The sequence below is a fragment of the Hyla sarda genome, chromosome 6 (assembly GCF_029499605.1).
Source record: "Hyla sarda isolate aHylSar1 chromosome 6, aHylSar1.hap1, whole genome shotgun sequence".
NCBI classification, from domain to species: domain Eukaryota; kingdom Metazoa; phylum Chordata; class Amphibia; order Anura; family Hylidae; genus Hyla; species Hyla sarda.
Window position 1 is genome coordinate 27,412,161 of NC_079194.1, and position 21,396 is coordinate 27,433,556.

General features: G+C 42.6%; 1 protein-coding gene and 1 long non-coding RNA gene across 8 annotated transcripts in view; one reads left to right on the top strand and one right to left on the bottom strand.

Moving 5' to 3' along the window:
- NTNG1 (netrin G1) overlaps nucleotides 1-21,396 on the bottom strand; it is a 330,399-nt gene that overhangs the window by 206,226 nt on the left and 102,777 nt on the right. The gene's annotated exons all lie outside the window — the stretch shown is intronic.
- Nucleotides 1-21,396, top strand: part of LOC130275436 (uncharacterized) — a 59,328-nt gene that overhangs the window by 32,037 nt on the left and 5,895 nt on the right. Inside the window, exon 3 of one of the 2 annotated variants that reach the window (XR_008844776.1) lies at nucleotides 17,219-17,645. The exons of the other annotated variant lie outside the window; for it this stretch is intronic. This is a non-coding gene — a long non-coding RNA (uncharacterized LOC130275436). Of the gene's footprint in view, nucleotides 1-17,218; nucleotides 17,646-21,396 lie in introns of those variants that run through there. 2 annotated transcript variants of the gene reach the window in all.

A 21,396-nucleotide genomic window follows, 5' to 3' on the forward strand; every position in this document is an offset into this window, starting at 1 on the left:
ATGTTTAAAATGTATTGTTTACTAGTCCCCAGTTTGTCCCCTGATGATCCTGGCACCATTCAGGTGAAATGCGCATGGTCGTGCTTTGCTACTTTGTGGTACCTTTGGCACTTTTGTTATTGGTTAGGAAATTATATATTTTAGGTTGTACTGGATGAAATCAGTTTTTTTACTTCTCCAAGTAGGCTTTAATGCATACACTACAAGGTCTTCATTGTTTTGAAGTGGAGTCGTTGGCTTTGGACATATATAGTGCCAGTTCTCCACTGTCCTGAAGTGACATAGGAACCGGCATAAGATACAGTGGTCTTTTCACTGGCCTCTTGGTCATATTTGGGTGATGTACGCAGGCTCTACTTTTCATTCAGTCATACTTTTACATGTTTGGTCATCTCTGAGGCATCTGCTCAGCCCTATTACATAGACAGTAATCATTCATCTCCATTCCGGGGGTAGTCATGGCAACTAATATTACTGTAGCTGCTTTCCTGCAGGGGTAGAAGGCATGGTCGAAATGATAGTCGGAGACACTCTGGACACAATGGTGACAATGGGCACAGTGTAAATGGATGGAGCAGGTGCGGCGGGGAACGTCTCTCTCACCAATATCTCCAAAAAAGTATTTAAAGGGGTACTCCGCTGCTCAGCGTTTGGAACAAACTGTTCCGAACGCTGGAGCTGGCGCCGGGAGCTCGTGACGTCATAGCCCCGCCCCCTCATGATGTCATGCCACGCCCCCCTCAATGCAAGTCTATGCGAGGGGGCGTGACGGCTGTCACGCCCCCTCCCATAGACTTGCATTGAGGGGGAGGAGCGTGACAGCAGGAGGGGGCGGGGCTATGACATCATGAGCTCCCGGAGCCAGCTCCAGCGTTCGGAACAGTTTGCTCCAAACGCTGAGCAGCGGAGTACCCCTTTAAGGCAAAACAACCTGAATAAGTGCCCCTCTTGGCAAAGAGTAAAATAAAGAATGGAAAACTTATTTGGGTTGTGCCGCGTTGACTTGTTTTCGGTGGATTTACTACAGTGAAAAAAATAAAATAAGCCTAAAAAGAGAACAACTCTAAATTTGAGTGCTGAGACACTACAAGTCCTAGCATAACCTAATGTAGAACAAATAGAAGGCGGAGCGCTGAGGTACTATAAGGGCGCATGCACACCACGTTTTTGCAATACAGTTCCCGTATCAGGCTTTTGATGAAAAACAGATTCCTCAAAACCGGACTAAACTGTATCAAAACATGTGTACAAATTTCAACCCGTATACGGTTAAAAAGCATATACGGTTTACAAAATGATGTCCGGTTGCATCCGTTTTTCAAGAAAAAACGTATATGTTTTCAACTTTTTACTCCATTTTGAATAAAGTTGATTGAAATTCCAAGAAAAAAAAAAAACTGTGCAAAGTCAAAAACCGTATGGTGCAAACTGGATGGAACCATACGCACATACAGTTCTGTATGGTTCTCATTGACTCCCATGTTTTTAAAAAAACATAAATGGTTTAATACGGTTTTTCACCCGGACCAAAAAACATGGTAGACTACAGTTTTGGGTACAGGTAAAAAAACGGGCAAAACCGTAAACGCAGAACGGACTTAACCGGATGATGCGTTTGACATACGGTTTACAATGTTAAAGGGGTACTCCCGTGGAAAACTTTTTTTTTTTAAATCAACTGGGGCCAGAAAGTTAAACAGATTTGTAAATCACTTGTATTAAAAAATCTTAATCCTTCCAGTACTTTTTAGGGGCTCTATACTAAAGAGAAATCCAAAAAAGAAATGCATTTCCTCTGATGTCATGACCACAGTGCTCTCTGCTGACCTCTGCTGTCCATTTCAGGAACTGTCCAGAGCAGCATATGTTTGCTATGGGGATTATTTCCTGCTCTGGACAGTTCCTAAAATGGACAGCAGAGGTCAGCAGAGAGCACAGTGGTCATGACATCAGAGGAAATGCATTTCTTTTTTGGATTTCTCTTTAGTATACAGCCCCTAAAAAGTACTGGAAGGATTAAGATTTTTTAACCCCTTAACGACCACGGACGTAAATGTACGTCCTGGTTTGGTGGGACTTCCCGCACCAGGACGCACATTTACGTCCTGTGTATGACCGCGAGCATCGGAAGGGTGCTCGCGTCATACACGGCAGGTTCCGGCTAGCAGCAGCCGGGGACCCGCCCGTAATGGCCAACATCCGCGATCGTGCGGATGTCCGCCATTAACCCCTCAATACAGATCACGGCATCTGTTGCATTGTGGGACTTTGGAAGACCGGATCGCCCGCAGCGCTGCCGCGGGGATCCGATCATCCAGCATGACAGCCGGAGGACCCCTCACCTAGCTCCGGCCGTCTCCTGGGGTCTTCTGCTCTGGTCTGAGATCGAGCAGACCAGAGCAGAAGATCACCAATAATACTGAGCAGTGCTGTGTCCTATACATAGCACTGCACAGTATTAGCAATCAAACGATTGTTATAGATAGTCCCCTATGGGGACATAAAAAGTGTAAAAAAAAAAAGTTGAAAAATGTAAAAATAAAAAGTAAAAAAAAAGTGAAAAATCCCCTCCCCAATAAAAATTGTCAGCTTTTCCCATTTTACCAATGCGAAACCTATTTGGTATCGCCGCGTGCGTAAATGTCCGAACTATCAAAATATAATGTCAATGATCCCGTACAGTGAATGGCGTAAATGTAAAAAATTAAAAAAGTCCACAAATGCTGCTTTTTTTGTCACATTTTATAAAAAAAATTATTCATAAAAAATGATATTAAAATTTTATCTATGCAAATGTGGTATCTAAAAAAGTACAGATGACGGCGCAAAAAATTAGCTCTCATACCGCCCTATATACGGAAAAATGAAAAAGTTATAGGTGGTCAAAATAGGGAGATTTTAGATTACTGATTTTGTACAAAAAGTTTTAGATTTTTTTTAAGCGGTACAAAAATATAAAAGTATCTAGCCATGGGTATCATTTTAATCGTATTGACCCACAGAATAAAGAACACATGTAATATTTACCATAAATTGTACAGTGTGAAAACAAAACCCTCCAAAATGTGCAAAATCTTGGTTTTCATTTAAATTTCCTCCCTAAAAAAATTTGTTTTTGGGTTCGCCGTACATTTTATGGTAAAATGAGAGGTTTCATTACAAAGTACAATTGGTCGTGCAAAAAACAAGCCCTTATATGGGTCTGTACAATGAAATATAAAGGAGTTATGGATTTTAGAAGGCGAGGAGGAAAAAAACGAAAATGCAAAAATAAAATTGGCTTGGTCCTTAAGGTGAATAGGGGCACGGTCATTAAGGGGTTAATATAACCCAGGACGCAGGATTCCTCACCACCTAGAGTGGCCACTCCTCTTGAGTGTTGATGAGTTGAGCTAAGTAAACATGAAGAAGAGGGGAGGAGCTACAGGAGCTTTCTGCGGAAGAGGCATAGGAATCTTCCCCTGAGGAAGAAGAGAGAAGACTAGGAAAACTGAGAGACTGATGGAGTAACCCACTGCCAACACTTTCCAAATAGGCAGTCTGTCTGTGCCTGCAATATCCTGGGCAGACATTACATATGAAGTAATGTCCAAAATAAAATATGTGTCTGATGTTGAATACAAATTCTAGTATGGGGCAGAATGTAGGATTCCTCAGCAAATTGAATTTCAGGCTGATCCATAAACTAGACACTCCTCTTGCGTGTTGGTGGTAGGAGCTAAGTAAACATGTAGAAGAGGGGAGGGGCTACAGGAGCCTTCTGGGAGAGGCCATTGGAACATTCCCCTGAGGAAGAAGAGAAAAGACTAGGAAGGCTGGGAGTTTAACGGAGTGACCCACTGCCAACACTTCCCAAATCGGCAATCTAGTTATGCTTGCAATATCCTGGACGGACAACACATATAAAGTAGTATCCAAAAGAAAATATGTGTTTAATGCTAAATAAAAATTCTGGTATGAGGGATGTAGATATCCAGGTCAATAGTCTGTTAGACCTTTCTTATTTCCGATCATGAATTGGTTTCTGCATGGCATTGCAGAATGCAATGCCATGCAGATACCAGTTCATGATAGGAAATAAGAAATTCTTCTTCTATCCTGATCCGTAATGGCCGTGTGGCATTGGACTAGTTAAAGGGGTATTCCAGGAAAAACTTTTTTTTTTATATCAACTGGCTCCAGAAAGTTAAACAGATTTGTAAATTACTTCTATTAAAAAATCTTAATCCTTCCTTTAATTATCAGCGGCTGAAGTTGAGTTGTTCTTTTCTGTCTGGCAACAGTGCTCTCTGCTGACATCTCTGCTTGTCTCGGGAACTGCACAGAGTAGAAGAAGTTTGCTATGGCGATTTGCTTCTACTCTGGGCAGTTTCCGAGACAGGTGTAATCAGAGAGCACTTAGACAGAAATGAACAACTCAACTTCAGCAGCTCATAAGTACTGAAAGGATTAAAAAAATTAATAGAATTAATTTACAAATCTGTTTAACTTTCTAGAGCCAGTTGATATATATATATATTTTTTATATAAGTTTTCTTCCTGGATAGCCCCTTTAAGACTGTGTGGGGTAGAATGTACAAGGAGTACACACAGTAATAGAGGATACAATAATAATTCTCTTTCTTGCTTCCCTCTGGGACGCTAATAAGGCTATGAGATGGATCCCAGCCGTCTGATTTGGGGTTTAATTTCCCACATCTCCCCCAATGAAGGGAAACTTCAGATGTGGACTGCGATTGATGCAGAATCTCCAGATACTTCAGAGAGATAAAATATTCTTTCTGAGAACTCGGCCTGTTTCATGTCATTAGGAGCTGATTTAACCCATCCCTGCTATGGCGGAACATCCTTTAACATCCACAACTATAAGACCACGGTCACAGACAGATGCCTGAGGTGCTGCGCAGTCCTTCATGTCTCCTTAAAAATAAAGGGCAGGCGGCAAACGTGTCTCAACATTTGTGCATTTATTAAAATTACTATAAAAATGCAAAAAAAAAATTATTTTCCCCTGATGAAGTCACCCTGAGTATCGATACACGTTGGGCTCCTCGCCGATCCTAGATCGTTTGGTGGGCTAGTATTATGTAGCGATTGTGGACCAGGTCATATGCACTTGTGCTTTGCATGTGCAGATATCTGCCGTTTAGCGCCTTAGTTGTCATTTGTTTAGGCACTTTATGGCACTTTATTACTTTATTTGCACATGTTGAGTTATCAAGTCCATATGTATCTGAGTTATACATCTCTATTATTTTATATATCTATTGTTGCCCATATAAGCTTCATATTATAGATATCCAGGAATAGAAAAACAGCGCTAATTTATTCTAAAAACAAAACAGTGCCACCCCTGTCCTCAGGTTGTGTGTAGTATTACAACTTTGTGCCATTCATTTTATATGGGTTAAACTTACCTCTATCAGACACCCCCCCCCCCCCCCCCCAGCAATCTCCAAAACAGGACAAATCTCCTATCTTAGAGCCCTCCAGCCTGCACCTTTTGAGACAAACTGGTCTCGGGAGTGACAGCCCACTCAGGCTATCACCAGCTGAGATAGGAGACCACTGCGGCTGGTGATTGGCAGAAGTGTTTGTCAGTCAGTCTGTCAGTGTTTGTCCGCCAGTGTGTGTCAGTCAGTCTTTGTGTCAGTGTAAGGCAGTCAGTCATTGTGTTAGTGTATGTCAGTCAGTGTGGATCAGTCAGTGTAAGTCAACTAGTCAGTCATTGTCTAGGCAACTACCTAGAGAGTCCTCTTGATGGGGCGCCGCTCTGCCCACCACAAGAAAGTTAGTCAGCCAGCATCCTAATGACTTACTCAACCAGCTCAGCCAGCAGCACCACCATAAATACCCCCCCCCCCCCCCACTGATGTGCGTCACCCCAGTTATATGGTAACTACATAAAGAGGGGGGGTTTGTTTCAGTGTGTAATTTCAGTAGTAAGGTGATTACATGAGGAGGGGGTTTGTTACAGTGTGTCCCCCCCCAGTTGTAAGGAGATTACATGAGGAGGAGGTTTGTTACAGTGTGTCACCCCAGTAGTAAGGAGATCACATGAGGAGGATTGTTACAGTGTGTAATTTCAGTAGTAAGGTGATTACATGAGGAGGGGGTTTGTTACAGTGTGTGTCCCCCCCCCCCCCAGTTGTAAGGAGATTACATGAGGAGGAGGTTTGTTACAGTGTGTCACCCCAGTAGTAAGGAGATCACATGAGGAGGATTGTTACAGTGTGTCACCCCAGTAGTAAGGAGATTACATGAGGAGGAGGTTTGTTACAGTGTGTCACCCCAGTAGTAAGGAGATTACATGAGGAGGAGGTTAGTTATAGTGTGTCACCCCAGTAGTAAGGAGATTACATGAGGAGGAGGTTTGTTACAGTGTGTCACCCCCAATAGTAGGATGGGGTGTGCCAAAGGGTGGGCCAATTGGAGTCAAGGAGCGACAAAATTAGCTTTTGCCTAGGGTGGCAGAAATCCTTGCTCCAGCCCTGTACAGAATTGTGAAGGAGGAGTGTGGATAGAAAACGAAAATCGCAGCATTAGGCGATGTATATAGAAGCAGCAGGGCCTGATATTATATATATCTATATATATATATATATATATATATATATATCCTGCAATACAATAATTGTTTATCCCCTTATAGACACAGGCGTAAAGGATTTTTTGCAGATATAATTAAAATACAGCTGAAAAGCTATGGTCTGTAAATGGCTGCTGTGAGGATAAATCCTGGCGAGGCCATAATGTACGTTCCACCCAGTCAGCCCATCACTAAGGTGAGCGACAAAGAGCAGCGACAGCTGATGTCATTCAGTCTCCCGCTGTCCTTCTCCAGTCCATCACCGAGATTGTTAGATGGTAAATCATAGCTCCTTATGGAATCTGCCGGTACTGCTCAGTGTGAACATGTAGATTTATAGACATAATGATACTGCACAGGCTTATAACCGAGAGCCCAGGGCACCAAAACAACAAACGCACAATGTTCGTACACAGTATCAGAACACAACAGCTCGTATACAGTATCAGAACACAACACAACAGCTCGTATACAGTATCAGAACACAACACAACAGCTCGGATACAGTATCAGAACACAACACAACAGCTCGTATACAGTATCAGAACACAACACAACAGCTCGTATACAGTATCAGAACACAACACAACAGCTCGGATACAGTATCAGAACATAACACAACAGCTAGTATACAGTATCAGAAGAACACAACACAACTGCTTGGATACAGTATCAGAACACAACACAACAGCTCGGATACAGTATCAGAACACAAAAAAAGGGTCAACATATATTTGCTTTGATAAAATTAAATACACATTTCCCAAAGGTCATTTACCTTCACCCCTTGAGAGCATGGATAATTTTCATAGGGGAGGTGTATAACTATTAAATATCCTGATCCCATAGAGATAGCAGCAACAGCAGCAGCAGTACACAGATAGAAAGGGGAGGTCTTTAACTATTAAATATCTTAATCCCATAGAAAATGCAGCAGTATATACGAGTGACCTGGGAAGGGAGGTTTATAACTACTGTATATCCTAATATATCCTCACATAGAGACTGCAGCACCAGTATACTGATAGAGCTGGAGAGGAGGGGTATAACAAATATATACCATGATCTCATAGAGATAGCAGCAACAGTATACAGATAGAGCTGGAGGGGATGTGTATAACACCTACATACCTTGATCTCATAGAGATGGCAGCAGCAGTATACAGATAGAGCTGGAGGGATGTGTATAACTACTATATATCTTGATCTCATTGAGATAGCAGCAGTATACAGATAGAGCTGGTAGGGGAGGTATATAAAAACTATACAATATATCCTGATCCTATAAAGATAGCAGAAGTATACAAACAGAGATGGAGGGAGGTGTATAACTATTATATATACTGATCTCATAGAGACAGGAGCAGCAGTATACAGATAGAGCTGGTAGGGAAAGTATATAAGAACTATACAACACATCCTGATTCTATAAAGAAAGCAGAAGTATACAGATAAATATAGAGGGGAGGTGTATAACTTCTATACTGTATATCCTGATCTCATAGAGATAGCAGCAGCAGTATACAAATGGAGCTGAGTGGGAGGGGTCTGGGAGCTATCAGGGTGTGTTTAATAGGCGATGATGTCATCCTGTAGTTCACTTGAAGTCAGCTGACCTAGAACTGACCACAACACCCACTTTGAGGCCTAATAGAATAAAGTAACAAACCCTAAATGATCACAACTGGCGAAAACAAGACACAACTATCTGTATAAACTTTATAGTGATACTTTATAGGGAAAGACTCCATCCATAGAGTTTAAAACAAGACTAACTATCATTTGAATGATTTTAACACTTTTCAGGTTTTTTTGTGTATGTAGACGCTTTGTTTTGTTCTGTTGGTGAGTCACAATATGCTCTTTCAGAAAGAAAAGTCTAAAAATTCAATGTGCATTATTATAATAATGATTCTGAGTGCCCAAATGGACTCCTCTCGGGATATGCTCCTCTACGGGGTCAGGAATTGCTGAAAATTAAGATGGGGCTGTTTTTTATTGTTTCAGTCTCCAGAAATTCTCCCGACAGAAAGTCAAATACACTTGATAGGAATCTATCTAAGCAATAATAACCTTATGGAAAAATGATGCATCTTCTGAGACAACAACCAATCTTATGGCTCCCTACTGCCTACTGACGTATAAAGTCTTAAGACTTGTTATGATACCGTACGGATAAGAATCAGAAAAGTTATTTAAAGGGATACTCCGCTGAAAACATATTATCCCCTATCCAAAGGGTAGGAAATAAGAAGTTTAATCACGGGGGTTCCACCGACCCCCCCCCCCCCCCATCTCTGGGCCGGCAGCAGCGGCATCCGGAACACGGACGCTTGGAGCTTCTGCATTCGTGATGTCACGCCACGCACCCTCCATTCATGACTATGGACGGGGGCTTGATGGCTATGTACAATTGGCTATTGCAAAACTACAACTCTCAGCATGCCCAGATAGCATTTGGTTGGAGGCACTCTGGTTGGAAAACACTGTCATACACTTTTATTTAGGACTTGAAAAGCCTAAAAAACACAAAAAAAAAATAGCAATTTTTAAAACAAGACAACAACAATAATAATAATAATGATAGTTAAATCATTTAAAATATAATTACAATAATAATTATCTATCTATGTACCGTATTTTTTGCCGTATAAGACGCACTTTCTCTTCCCCAAAACTGGTGGGGGGGGGGGGGGGGAGTTGGTGCGCCTTATACGACGAATACACACCTATCGGGTCGGTCCCTGCGGCCATCAACGGCCGGGACCCGCGGCTACTACAGGACATCACCGATCGCGATGATGCCCTGTATTAACCCTTCAGACGCGGCAATCAAAGCTGACCGCCGCGTCTGAAGCGAAAATAACACTAACCCGGCTGTTCAGTCAGGCTGTTCGGGACCGCTGCGGTGAAATCGCGGTGTCCCGAACAGCTTACAGGACACTGGGAGGGACCTTACCTGCCTCCTCGGTGTCTGCTCCGTGCCGGGATCCCCTACATGGCCGGCGCTCTCCTTTGTCATCATCACGTCGTCGAGCACGCCGTCCTGTCATCCAATAGGAGCGGCGTGCGTAGCGACGTCATGACGGCGCTGGAGAGCGAGGATATCGGGCAGCAGGGACGTTCCGGACACCCCGGGGACGCGGCGACAGCGATGGAGGGCGACATCCAGGGCTGCGGTGACGAGCGGTGACGGGTCCGGAGCGGCGGGGACACGTGAGTATTACCTCCTATACCAGTGGTCTTCAACCTGCGGACCTCCAGATGTTGCAAAACTACAACTCCCAGCATGCCCGGGCAGCCAACGGCTGTCCGGGCATGCTGGGAGTTGTAGCTTTGCAACATCTGAAGGTCCGCAGGTTGAAGATCACTGTCCTATACTTTACATTGTATTTGGTTCAGAATCTTTATTTTCTAGATTTTTATCCTACAAAATTAGGTGCGTCTTATATGACGAACAATCCGGTATATTATAAAGCACTGAATAAATGCTTGTAATAAAGGCTATGGAATAAAAAAAAACAAAAAGTAAAAGCATGAAGAAAAATGGATTATTGCAAATGTAGGCAGTTCTGCCATTCGGGCATCTGAAACTTGTTGACAACTCAAGGATCTACATTTATTATTAATTTGTTTTAAGTTTTGGGGAAAAAGTTAAGAAAACGTGTACTACTTTGATTTTTGAAATATAAAATTTAATATAAAATAAATCTAAAATCCTCCTTGGTTGAACTTAATGGACATGTGTCTTTTTTTTTTAAAACTGTACTACTTGTACTACTTGTCCCGTGCAGGAGATCACGGGGGTCTGACTGACCTTTGTATATGATACTTTTCCTTTAAAGGGTACCTCTCATCAAAAAAACTTTTGATATATTATAGATTAATGTATGCAGAATAACTTCACAATTGCATGTTATTAAAAAATATGCTTCTTTCTATTTAATTTTCCACTTTGAAGAAATGACCACTAGGGGTCTCCCTACCAGTCCTGGCAGCAAGCATTTCAGACTCATGCTGGAGTCCTAAACACTACGAGCTGCCAGTCTGCTTTGTTCACAAAGGAGAACACTCAGAGCTGCCAGCCTGCTTTGTTCACAGCCTGTTTGGCTGTGAACAAAGCAGGCTGGCAGCTCTGAGTGTTTAGGACTCCAGCATGAGTCAGAAATGCTTGCTGACAGGACTGATCGGGAAAAATACAATAGAAAGAAGCATATTTTTCATTAACATGCTATTGGAAAGTTATTCAACATTCATTAATCTAAAATATATCAAAAGTTTATTTGATGAGAGGTACCCTTTAAAGAGTACCTATCATCAACTAAGCTGTCCCTAATCCCTCCCCCCAATCTGTCCCTGACTCTCACTGACTCTATCCCTGTCTATATTTTTACCCAAAACCCCATATAAATACCTTTTTTAGATCCCCTGTGGCTGCTCAGGCTCCTGCCGTGAGCGAGGGAGGAAGGGGGCGTGGCCCGGCAGGTTTGACGTCATCTGAAGCCTGTCAGTCCGCACTTCCGCCCTTCTACCTCTTCAATATCAGAGTGTAATAGATATCCCCGGCAAGGTGAGTGAGCTTGCGGGACTTGTACGCTCTGTGTCCCGAAGCAGTCATTCATTGTCCCGTAGTAGCGCGGCAGCACGCCGGGACTGATGTGCTCTGTGTCCCATCGTGCTGCCTTGCTACTACGGGACAATGAATGACTGCTTCGGGACACAGAGCGTACAAGTCCCGATCCTCTTCTGTGCTGCCCTGAGCTACACTGACATTTGGCCAGATGAAACGGCTGGCCATGTCAGGAGCACCCGTGCTGCAGGCACAGCGCTCGCTCCTGCCTGTCTGATTGACAGGCGGGGAGATGCGCTGTGCTCTTCAGTGTCCGGCTTCACTGAGATTTCGGACTCATGCTGCCAGGCCGGCATGAGTCCGAACTCTATGCGCCGGGACATGTAGGGAGACCCCTAGTGGTCGTTTTTTAAAAGTAAAAAAATAGATATAAAGATAAATTTTTGTTAATCACATGTAATTAGAAAGTTGTTTCTAATACATTGATTAACAAAATATAAAAAGTTTTTTTGGCGACAGGTACGCTTTAAATATGGGTTTTCTTGAATACCCAATATACAGTACCCAAGTGTCCCTTGGTGTAGGAACGGGATAGAAATCCTTCTTTCAATGACATGGCAGCCGCTATGTAAAGTCGCTGTGATCCCTTTATTACTCTTCCCTACGACAGAAGAAATGGGAGTAACTCTTCGCGTTCCGCCGGTAATTGCTTGTATCTACCTAATATTTCCCCATTAATAGGACAATTCAGTACGGCTTTGCTGTCACAACAAATATCCCAATTATCTTTTTCTTATTCTAATGATGTTTCGCTGCAGGCGGATCGGACGCTTGTTCTGCTTTATTGAAGATAACGTGCGTTTGCCCTGCCGCTCCCGAGCTGTAGTTTTTGTTTTAAATGCGGCCTCTCCGAGCAGACGATGTTAAATATTCATAAGGGGAGAAAAATCACATAGTGAAATCAGCTCCGAGCTGACAGCCGGGCTGGGGAAAAAAAAAAAATATATATATATATATATTTTATGACTATGGACCGGCTGGAGGAAATTCAGCATAAAGAGAGTTAAAATGGACAAAATCGAGATCGATAGTAATGAATTAACCCCAGAGATGACAGGAAATCTATAAATGTGCAAAATTAAAGGTAAGACGGCAAGCCTGCTCCAAGAGAAATGTAAATACGGAATAGATTTAGAGAGGACCTGCATAGTACTGGAGTGAGGAGCTTCTGGATATCGGGTTTTTTTTTCGCTTGACTGTGCGTTTGTTTTTGTTTTGTTTTTTTTCAGAATTTTAGAATGTTTTTTAGAATTGAATTATTTAAATGTAATAAGTTATTTTAAATAAATAAATTTAAATTTGATACCCATGGTTAACAGTTACGTGGCTGCTCCAAGATGTTATTAAAGTGGTTATCCCAAGGTTAAAAGTTATTCCCTATTCCCAGGATAGGGGATTACTGGAGGCTCTCCTCTGTGTAGTCCGGACACTGCACTGATGTCTCGGGAGCACAGCACCCACCCCCCACAATCTACAGTACAGAACCCCCTCTATTGAACATTCTTGGTGCACTCCAGCTTCCACCTCCCTGGACGAAAGCAAATGACGTCCCTCTGAGCCAATCACTGGCTGAGGCGGGACATCACTGTGGCCGGTGAGTGGCTGAGGGGGCCGTCACTTGTGTTAATCCAGGAAGGAGGGGGCTGGAGTGCACCAAGGATGCATAAGTAGCCAAGGAAACCTGTGGATAGGGAGTAAGTGTCTAAAAAGTTCAGTTTCCTGGATGGCCCCTTTAATGAACATAGAAACATGGTAGGAACGCTGATTTATAAAAAAAAAAAAAAAAAAAAAAAAAAAAAAAGATTTAGTCTCCAGGGGCAACACGCCTTCTTTACCATAAGAACTGTGAATTTAAGGAACAGTCTACCTCAGGAACTGGTCACAGCAGGAACGGTTGAGGGCTTTAAAACAGCGTTAGATATATTTCTAGAACAAAATAACATTAAAGGGGTTATCCAGGAAAAAACTTTTTTTTATATATCAACTGACTCCAGAAAGTTAAACAGATTTGTAAATTACTTCTATTAAAAAATCTTAATCCTTTCAGTACTTATGAGCTTCTGAAGTTAAGGTTGTTCTTTTCTGTCTAAGTAATCTCTGATGACACATGTCTCGGGAACCACCCAGTTTAGAAGCAAATCCCCATAGCAAACCTCTTCTAAACTGGACGGTTCCCGAGACACATGTCATCAGAGAGCACTTAGACAGAAAAGAACAACCTTAACTTCAGAAGCTCATAAGTACTGAAAGGATTAAGATTTTTTTAATAGAAGTAATTTACAAATCTGTTTAACTTTCTGGAGCCAATTGATATATAAGAAAAAGTTTTTTCCTGGATAACCCCTTTAATGTATATGCAAAATATATAGAATCCCTTCCCCTTCATTCACTCATACCCCTTCCCTTCACCTCCTTGGTTGAAGTCGATGGACATATGTTCTTTTTCCGCGCGCCGGGACTGAGCCGTCGGGGAACAGGACGGGTAAGGAGACTGGGATGTGAGTCGCATCCCCGCCGGTGACATTAATGCAGCGCTCCCGGTCAGCGGGTCTGACCGGGGAGCTGCGAGAAGGTGAACGCCGCGAGCGCTCCGAGGAGGAGCGGGGACCCGGAGCGCTCGGCGTAACATTTACTAAGGTTTCCACATAAAATGTGCTGGATTTGAGCTGAGGTAAAACCCGAAAGATCAGAGCAGGTGTAAAAGAAGGAAAGTGTAGGGAAAGTGGAAAATGTAGGGAAAGCTTAGTAAATACCGTGGAAAATAAATTGTAGGGAATTAAAACCCACAAAGAAAACTACACAACACTCTTAGTAAATAAGGGCCATTCTATTCATACTCTTCTATTCAATGGCGTCTACTGGAAATGCTCCTGATAATAATCCGTAATGTTCCAGTCCATTACGTGCGAAAATATTTTCAGCAGATATTGACAAGGTGTGACAGCACGGGTAACAAACGCCACCGTCTCATATTCCATACTATGTGCGTGTAATGCATAAATCTCCTTTCTGGACTCAAGGGAGGACATACTATTCTACCCATCCGTGTTATGAGCTATACGTGTGTGTCAGAGATCTAGAATGAAGATCCAGGGACATATACTCTATGCACTATAATAGTGTTTCCACACCAGGGTGCCTCCAGCTGTTACAAACTTATGGGAGGAGATTTATCAAAACCCGTCCAGAGCAAAAGTTGCTGAGTTGCCCATAGCAACCAATCAGATGGCTTCTTTCATTTTTGAAAAGGCCTCGGAATAAAAGAAGCGATCTGATTGGTTGCTATGGGCAACTGGGCAACTTTTCCTCTGGACAGGTTTTGATAAATCTCCCCCATAGGGGGAGATTTATCAAAACCTGTCCAGAGGAAAAGTTGCCCAGTTGCCCATAGCAACCAATCAACTTGCTTCTTTCATTTTTAACAAGGCCTCTGCAAAATGAAAGTAGCGATCTGATTGGTTGCTATGGGCAACTCAGCAATGTATAAATACAGATCTTTCTGCTCTGTTTTTTCCCCTATAAACTTTACTATCATGGTAGGCAGTAGGCAAATGTGGGAAAAAAACGAAAGAAAATGCAAGACATAGATTGTAGCATTAATGTAAGTGATTTTTCTCACCTCTAACTTGCTGGTCTTCTGTGATGCCATTTGTAGTGTTATTGTAGTTAAATTTAAAGGGATACATACGCCTCTGAATTTCCCTTATGCTGCAAAGGTGTAAGACCTGGTTTTACACTAAAGTTTTCACCTATAGATCTGTTTCAGTCTAACTAAAAGTAATTAAGGCAAATGATATTGATACTAAAAGACTGTGGTTGGCACCTGCTGGCACGCAGCGAGTCCTGTTGTTTAGCTCCTCCTGTGCCTGACCTGGACTGTTGACCAAACCTGTGCTCTCATCAAGCCTGGTCAACCTGGCTGCATTTGAGCTTCTCAGCCGCTGATCTACATACTCAGCTCTGCTATAAAGGGGTACGCCGCTGCTCAGCATTTGGAACAAACTGTTCTGAACGCTGGAGCCGGCGCCAAGAGCTCTTGTTTTGAGGGGGCGGGGGATGTCATGAAGGGGTGGGGTTATGATGTCACATCCCGCCCCCTCAAAGTGCAAATCTATGGGTGGGGGCGTGAAGGCTCATGAGGGGGCAGTAAGGAGATGTATGGCAAACTTCGAGTAGGATAGGAATTCCGGCGCTGACCAAGGAGGAGACAATGGAGCCAGGTGTGTAACGAACAGATTTAATCCAATGCGATGCCTTTCACCACGCTTGCGCGGTTTCATCAGGCCTGGCTCCATTGTCTCCTCCTTGGTCAGCACCGGAATTCCTATCCTCCTCGAAGTTTGCCATACATCTCCTTACTGTTTTTAGGAAGGCTACAGACCAGGATCATCTTATCAAACGCATATCCTGGTTGTGTGGGAATGCACACAACCTGGCAGGGTGAGCCTTTACTTTTTCCCTCCCCTCCCACACACCTGTGATCCCGTTGATTCTCCACAAGGGAGTGCCTGTTTTTCTTTGTTTTACATGAGGGGGCAGGGCTATGACATCACGAGCTCCCGGCGCTGGCTTCAGCATTCGGAACAGATTGTTCCAAACGCTGAGCTGCGGAGTACCCCTTTAACACAAACTCACCTTTGATACATTGAGCTCTATGTTGCTGCCTTGCTACCACCTACGGCCTCAGCCTGTATCCCCAGTACTTGGTACCAGGGCGTTTTTAAAGGGGTATTCCATAAAAAAAAACTCAGGAACTGTCCAGAGTAGCAGAAAATCCCCATAGCAAACCTCTCCTTCTCTGGACAGTTCCCAAGACAGACAGAGGTGTCAGCAGAGAGCACTGTTGTCAGACAGAAAAGAACAACTCAACTTCAGCAGCTGATAAGTACTGGTAGGATTAAGATTTTTTTAATTGAAGTAATTCACAAATCTGTTTAGCTTTTTAACTGGATGCTGGATGCAGCCTAAGGAAGAGGTGGAATCCAGGAGGTGGAATCCACTCCCAAGTTTGGCCAAAAGACAAACATGGTTCTGAGGGCCCATACCTGTTGTGGCATTATGAGGCCATGGACACATTTTAACCCATTGCTCATAGCATCGTGTCTACTTTTACAAATAAAACAAATTTGCAGTTGGTTTTCACTAAATATTTTCTACTATTTGCTTCTGCAACTTGCATATATAGACAATACAATGCAAGCTGCTGAGATACCATTCTGTGCTTATTCCATCAAATGACCTAACCACTCTTAAATACTAATAAAGGCAGGAAAAAAAAAGAAACAAACAAAATAAAGGCGAATGACATAGTATTTAACGTAGATTAGAGTACACTGGACCAACGGAGAGAAGAGAACAACATTGAGCAGCTTGCATTGCATTGTATACACATGCAAGCTGCAGCAGCCAAAGGATAGACAATTTTCAATAAAAACCTATAACACATTTTTTTTTTTTTAAGAATAGGGTCACACGTAGCAAATATGCAGCATATTTTGCTACAAGCAGACACACGGGGCTTCCACGCCATAGCCCTGTGTGCACAGTGAGGTTTTGCCGATGCGCTGAGCACGTCTGGAAAACCTCACTGCGCACACAGGGCTATTGCGGCAAAGCCCTGTGGTCTGCTTGTAGCAAAATACCATGTGTATTTCCTGCTGCCCGGCAGATATTCTGCAGCATGAAAAACGCCACCTATGCAGTACGTGTGACCCCACCCTATCTCGTACTGAGCAGGATTACTATTGCGACAACACGACCATCAGTAGGGTAAAACTAAACTGCCTCACGACTGTCTAAACCCAGCACACGTTCCCTATTAGTGGGTGAACAATCCTAACATGGGATGCAATACATAAATGGTTTCAAGGGCGTCCCTAGGTTATGATGTTGTCTATCGGTCTGTACAAAATGTGAGCTAGAATGAGTTGTCCTTTCAATGCAGCAATCCCACCACCTGTCTTTCTATATGATGAACAATTTTGTCGTTCCCTTTTTAGGCCGATATCAAGGGATTCAACAGCTCATCGATGAAATTTCAATCACGTTCCGTCGCACCGGATCAGCGGCGGCCTGTTTATGAAGTAGGGTGATCTTCGCCTTACGAGATGAAAGGCACTTTTATATTCCACCGACATAATTGTCTTCTTAGTTTTGAGAACACTATTACCTGAAAAGACCTCACTTCCTTCCATGCCGTATTGGTGGTCAATGTGCTATACCTCTTACCAAATCTACGGCTGGCTTAAATATGATCAGAAGAGATAGATTCGGAAAATGCCAGGTTTTATGAGAATGATTTGACACGTCTGTGTAAATGTGACTGTGAGCTCCTCGCAATCTGCTATGGGAATATTACACATACAAGGCAAACAGCTTTTCTTTATTAAACGCATTGTACATCTGGTTTCACCCAGATGTTTTACCAGCAAATAGATTGAAATTCTGTACTGCTTTTCTTTTGTGCTAAATGGTATTCTTGGATTTTTTTTTATTGGCTATGCTGTAGGGGCTGTAAAGTTAGTGTAGTTTCTGTGATTTTTGTTTATTTATTTATTTATTACTTATTTATTAACAGCAGACAAAATTACTGTCATTTCAGGTTTTCAGGTGTCAGGTGATGACAGGGAGCGTTTCCTGCTTCAATGGGTGGAGCGACTGCTGGGTGGAAGAGAGTTTATTTTGTAACAGCTGGAGGCGCCTGGGTTAGAAAGCACATGTCTTTTGCATGGAATGCAGCTCATTTGTGTTTCAATAAGTGGGGTGGCTGATGTGTGGAAGAGAGAAAAGTGACCTCACACTTACAAACAAGGAATTATGGGACTTGTTGTTGAAGAAGGGAACGCCAACAGGAAATAGCCAGTTCATAAAAAGATAGCCACAGTGTTATGGTATTCTCACAACATAGCCATTTAGCCCCAAGACAAGCGCAGATCCTTCCTAAGCATGTCCATTACTGTCTGCCATGTCCATTACTGTCTACGTACTAAACTCACCTTATGGTGGATAAACCCTTTTAATATATGCACTTGCATAGATTTTGTTGTCCAAAAATGCATGAGATTTTGGCACACCAAAATTATTCCTATTATTTCGGTGAAACATTCAGCATTTTGCGGCCCCCTCTGTCAAAGTATATTTGCCCTTTTCACAAGGTGAAGCAGAAAAGAAACAACAATTGGGATGGTGAAAAGAGAAATATATTAAAAGCTTGCTGTATCTATACTTCTCAACGGGGTCTAAGCAGAGTAATTTTAGTGGCAGAACCAAAGTCCTTGAGGCAATGACTGCAAATTATATGATACAGACGTATCTGCTGCTATTCCTGGAACCCATCAAGCTGAGATTCCCAAAATACACACCTCGTTTCTGCATCTGATCCTCCAGCCAAGAGGCAATCGGGACATGTTCATAGATAGCCGGGCGGGAAACGCACAATGGAGTCTAATCAGCCTTTATTTCCACCGGCACAGAAATGTTGGTTAAGAAGCCAAAATTACAGGTTATCCTTTGGACGGCGGATTGTAAATTGCACGGGGATGCTTACTGAGGATTGCGACTGCGTGGGCAACTGTGCTTCGCCTTATTTTTTTTTCATGGGGAAGCAGGGGGTTATAATTGTTAAGAGAGGAAATAGATTATGAATATAGCTTTTATTAACTTGGTTAATACAATTATTCATCTCGGCAAAGGGATGTGACAAGTAGGAATAATGTGATTTGCTTTACGTCTTAACAGCGGAAAGGTTAAAAGGTACAGTGCCAGCAGATGTCCACCCAGAGGGAGACATTCCCGATGTTGTTTTTGGTGGACCAGTTTGACAGTCCTTGACCTCTCCAAACTTAAAATGTAAATGTGTACTTTGTGATCTCTGTAGACTGGAAGTTTGTTAAAGGGTCACTCTCATTAAAACTAATTTTTGCTATTGTACTCCTTATGGTAAATGAAAAATATTTCTAATATACTTTGTTTAAAAAAAATGAAGTTTTATATGTTTTATTTGTGCTTAAAAAAGCTCAAGAGCACATTTTCCCCCATCTCATACACAGACTTTGTACCAAAGTCCGAACACAGGAAGTGCCGCCTGGAGTGCTGAGGGGGGGGGGGGGGGGGGCGGGAGGTTTCCAGCCTCTTCCAATCATAGCTCCTCTCACACATAACTGCCCTATGCTGTTGGCTGGACCCCCCCCCCCCCCCCTCAGCACTCCAGGCGGCACTTCCTGTGTTCGGACTTTGGTCCAAAGTCTGTGTATGAGTTGGGGGAAAATGTGCTCTTGAGCTTTTTTAAGCACAAATAAAACATAGAAAACTTCATTTTTTTTTAAAACAAAGTATATTAGAAATATTTTTCATTTACCATAAGGAGTGCAATAGCAAAAATTAGTTTTAATGAGAGTGACCATTTAAGGACTCCAATTTTTTACAATATGTTATCACAACATGCTAGCAAAACAAGCAAGCTAAAAAAAAGCAAGCATTGCCTAGCACATATAGACACAAATAGCATGTATAGGGAAAACTCCTTTTTTCGAAGCAGGTCATCTCACCCCACTCATCAGATATGTTGAGCCAAGAGGAAAGGAAAGACACAACTATAGTTCACCATGAAAATAAAAACCTTGTGTGGCTTTTGGATAAGGAAGCCCAGCTCATGTTTACCCCATCTACCTTTCCCACTAGTATTAAAAGGGTATTCTGGCCATAGACATCTTATCCCCTATCCAAAGGATGGGACCCCCCCGCGATATCTATGCTAGGCTGCCGCTCCAGTCTCAAAAGCCTCTCCCATAGACATGAATGGAGGTGGTGTGGTGTGATGTCACAAGGGGGTTTGGTGTGACATCACATCTCCAGTCCCAGAAACACAGAGATTTCCGAGACTGGAGCAGCAGCCCGGCATAGAATGCGGGTGCTGCACGGAGATCACAAGGGGTCCCAGCGGTGATCATCTTATCCCCTATCCTATGACCAGAATATCCCTTTAAGACTCTTTATTGACACAACAGTGCTATAAAACTAGGAAAAAAATATAAATTTGTCACATCCAGTTTAGTGATCAGTGCAGACTAGAACTTGCCCCCAACCACTCACCCTACCTGCTTGTATGACTGTAAACGGTCGCTCCAACTAGGTGGTAGTCCCTTTAGCTAGAATGAGTACAAGGGGGCATACAGAATAGTGAGACAGAACAGGTCGGAAACACCTGGGCAAAACGGTACAAAATCAGAATCAAAGGCCCAGTCAATAGAAGAAATTAGTCAAACCCAGAGGGTGTAGTACAAAATCAGCAGGCAAAATGCACCATAAGAAAACAGGTAAAAGGTCAGATCATAGGGTGTCAGATAGGAAGAACATGCACAGTGAGAATAGGAACACTAGTGTAGGGAAAAATCCCTATTATGAGCATGAGTATTAGACACTAGGGAGGTTCAATATGCCCAATTGGGGCTAGGTAATAGGCGGACTGGAAACGGTGATGGAACTAGGATCAGGAATGTATGTAACAGAAGTTGCCTAAGACCACACTGTCAATATCTTCTATAAAGGCAAATAGACATTGGGCCCTTCTCTCTATAATGGGGGTTGTTAGTATATGACTCCTTTGGTTGACCTCAACTAGACACATATAGCATAAACAACTCTTGATGGTGTATCAAGAAATCCTGTCTTTGTTTCAATGCTGCAACTTATCTTGAGATATATAAAGTGAAAAGGGAAGGAAATTAAAGCTAAGCAGACAGACACCACCTTTTCAATCACATTAAAGCTGTACTCCTGTGAAAACTTTTTTTTTTTTTAAATCAACTGGATCCAGAAAGTTAAACAGATTTGTAAATTACTTCTATAAAAAAAAATCTTAATCCTTCCAGTACGTATCAGCTGCTGAATACTACAGAGGAAATTATTTTCTCTTAGGATTTCTTTTCTGTCTGTCCACAGTGCTCTCTGCTGACACCTCTGTCCATGTCAGGAACTGTCCAGAGCAGGAGAAAATCCCCATAGCAAACATATGCTGCTCTGGACAGTTCCTAAAATGGACAGAGGTGACAGCAGAGAGCACTGTGGTCAGACAGAAAAGAAATCCAAAAAGAAAAGAATTCCCTTTGTGGTATTCAGCAGCTAATAAGTTCTGGAAGGGTTAATATTTTTTTAATAGAAGTAATTTACACATCTGTTT